Source organism: Sciurus vulgaris, assembly GCF_902686455.1.
Source record: "Sciurus vulgaris genome assembly, chromosome: 10".
NCBI classification, from domain to species: Eukaryota; Metazoa; Chordata; class Mammalia; order Rodentia; family Sciuridae; genus Sciurus; species Sciurus vulgaris.
Genome location: NC_136470.1, coordinates 55,664,657 through 55,668,097, shown reverse-complemented (window position 1 = coordinate 55,668,097; position 3,441 = coordinate 55,664,657). Strand labels below are relative to the sequence as shown.

At 34.2% G+C, this 3,441-nt stretch overlaps 1 pseudogene across 1 annotated transcript; it reads left to right on the top strand.

Moving 5' to 3' along the window:
* Positions 1–2,114: 2,114 nt before the first annotated feature.
* On the top strand, positions 2,115–2,898 carry LOC306670904 (ribosome biogenesis protein NSA2 homolog; annotated as a pseudogene). The gene has a single exon. The product of its transcript is annotated as a ribosome biogenesis protein NSA2 homolog (transcript).
* Positions 2,899–3,441: the final 543 nt, after the last annotated feature.

Genomic DNA, 3,441 nt, shown 5'->3' with positions numbered 1-3,441 from the left:
CTTACCTGCTCTTACAATCCAGCACCCTACTTTCTTAAAATGATCCTCCCTAAACACTACAGCACAAGGAGGAAAAATGGAATGATCTTGTACCTGTAAGCTTCTTTATCTTGAGAATCTTTAACCGAGAATTTCAAGACTCTCACAGTTTTAGATATATGGGCCGAACCTATTCTGAGCCAAAAGTGCACTATGATCTTTAAAGATGTTCTGCTTGGTCCTTTTCTTGATTAATTATGGCTGTGTCAATTTTTTAAGACTCCAGTTTTATTTTTTTTCCTTTAGTTTTGAGCTCATAGTTGTATTTTGAATTCACATTTGAACCTGTGTGCTTAAATTAATATATTTTTTCTGATCAATCTTACTTTATTCTTCTATAGGGATTTTTTACTCACTGTCTTTGTTCAAATGTCAATTTTTCAGGAATTGGCTCTCAAATACATTGGAAAATCTCTTTCACAAAGTCCTAATAAGAATATAGACATGGTGATGTTAGCAATAAATCATCTGATAGCCATTGAGGACGAATGGCTACCTGAACCCTTGACTTCACTGGCCCCCATTGCTGTCAAGATTTTTATCTGGAATTTGCAAGTATTTAGGCCTGCCTTAAATTTAAATCATAATGTAAAAATCTGATAGGCTTTTACTTTCTAACAGGTTAATCTAATAGAAGCTTTAATAAGCATTTACTCCTATCTGTGGCACTGTTCTACAAAAAGCTACAAGGTTTGTATTTCCTGTCTGTTTTGTATTGTACACCTGTCTATTGTATTGTGGTATCTACATATGTGCATTTGTCCATGTATCATGTAATTGGTATCAAAATTTCCATACTGATCAATGAGTGCTGCTAAATCAAAATTTTAAGAAATACCAAGGATCCAAATACCTTTCAGTTCACATGACTTAGAAAATAGTTCAATTTAAATTAGGTAAACTGATGAAAGGAAAGATGTCTTTAAAATTACTAACTCACAAGTTTTCTAGATAGACCATTAACAGTGTTGGTTTCTATAAAATGTCTAGAATTTAATATCCATTGCTTCTATGATTTTTTCATCAACAGGGAAAAGAAGGCTACTACTATTAACTACATTTGTCTGGCACCTTGGAGTTTATAGTTAAAAATGAGTAAATTAGATTTAACACCATTGAGATTAATCATACATGTATTTTTTACCCAAGACATCTGATTAGTTTGTCAGATTATAGTGCTAAAACCTCAATTGCTAAATATAAAATCCAGTACTTTTGACTTCTTAAATTCCATAAGGTAATTTGCCTAAATTCAGAAAATTTATAAATATTGTTTTAGAATAAGAATTTTAAAAGGGGCAACAAGAAGAAATTTCTAGCATGGAAAGTAGAAGAAAAATGAAATGTTCTGAATAAGAAAGTCTATTTGTGGTAAAGTAAAAAGTTGTAGAGTGTCTAAGTAATCTGCAGGTTTGTGGAAGTTACATTTCAAAAAGTTTGTGTGAAACTAAGTTGGTTATATATAATTAGCATAACCAGTTAAAGTTTTTTAAGACTTTTTCCTTTGGTCAAATATTAAAGTACTGATATAAACTACAGTGATGCAGGCATCTCTATATATATAGCAGCTCAACTCACAATAGCTAAACTATGGAACCAACCTAGGTATTCTTCAACAGATAAAGAAAATGTAGTATATATACACAGTGAAATATTATTCAACCTTAAAGAAGAATGAAATGATGGCTTTTGCAGGTAAATGCATGGAGCTGGAGAATATAATGCTCAGCTAAATAAGTCAATCCCACAAAACCAAAGGCCAAATGTTCTCTCTCATATGTGGATGCTAGCCAACAACAAAGGAGGGTGGGGAGGGGAAAATAGAAATTCTTTGGATTAGACCAAGGGAACGGAAGGAAGGGTGGGGAGGGGTTAGGAAGGACTGTAGACTTAATCAGACATAAATTTCCTAGGCTTCTATCTTAATACACAACCAGGGTTACTTTGCATCATGTGCAACCACAAGATTAGGATCTTCCTCCTTTCCTGTTCCATGCTGCACTGTGTGAAACCGTCTTGAGGGTCTTTGGTACTGAAATCCTGGAGGTTGCCCTGGCAGCTCTCCAGGTGTCACCATGCCGCAAAATGAATATCTTGAATTACACCTTAAATGCTGTGGATGTCCTTTGGGTTACCATGAAAAAAAGAGAAAGAAAGAAAGTGTACAGGCTCATAAACATCCCAAGAAGGTACAAAAACTGATCCACCTGAAGGTTAAGCTCTACCATAAACATAGCCCTGCCCGAGAAAATACAAATAAAAAAGACTATCAAGATGCATGAAAAGAGAAACACCAAACAAAAGAAAGATGGAAAGACTCCACAGGGAGCAGTACCTGTCTCTACCCTAGGCAGAGAGGGACAGACTCTAGTAAGGTATTTTACAACATAATTAAACAAAAATGAAATGAGAAGGAGGAAAATTGGGAAGTCCCCCTTCCCAAGGTATATGCCCAGGAAGAAAAAGAAGTATTAAAAGTGATTCAAACAGGAAAGAGGAAAAAGAAGGTCTGGAAAAGGATGGTTACTAAAGTCTGCTTTGTTGGAGATGACTTTACAAGAAAGCCATCTAAATATAAAAGATTCATTAGGCCAATGGGCTTATGTTTCAAGAAGGCCCATGTAACACATCCTGAACTGAAAGCCACCTTTTGCCTACCATTACTTGGTGGGTAAAAGAATCCCTCATGCCCACTATATATACAACTTTTGGTGTTATTACCAGAGGTACAGTCATTGAGGTGAATGTGAGCAAGTTGGGCCTTGTAACACAAGGAGGCAAAGTTACCTGGGGAAATGTGACTAGGTTACCAATAATCCTGAATGTGATGGACGCATAAATGTGGTCTTACTGGTTTGACAGCAGTTTTACATTCCTTATAATTATTAAAGACTACAAATCTATAAGGAAAACCACCATTACTGTGATGTTTCAGAGTACTACCAAACAGTCTATCTGTAGTAATTAAGTAAACTATTTATTAGACTGTTAAAAAAATTAAAATGACCAAGTTTGAAAATAAAAGAATAGGATCTAGGATCCTAATTATAATAAATTACACTCAATGTATATATAATATGCCAAAGTACATCCTACTGTCATGTATATCTTAAAAGAATAAATAAATGAAAAAATTAAGAAAATAAATAAATCTCTTGTGGCTAGTTTTCTTTCTCATGGTGGTTTATTTCTTCATGTGTTTTGAAATTGTAAATTTTGTGTAAATGTTTGAATGGCTTGACATCACTTATCATAATGCTGTATATCTGAAGTCTAAAAGGAGTAGATTTGAATTTCTTCTTCCATACACTTTTAGGGTGCTATAAAACAGGACAACATTAAGTGGATTTCTCAGTTTGCTTTTTCTGGATCATATGATCTAGTCCTTAGTTACACTTCTCA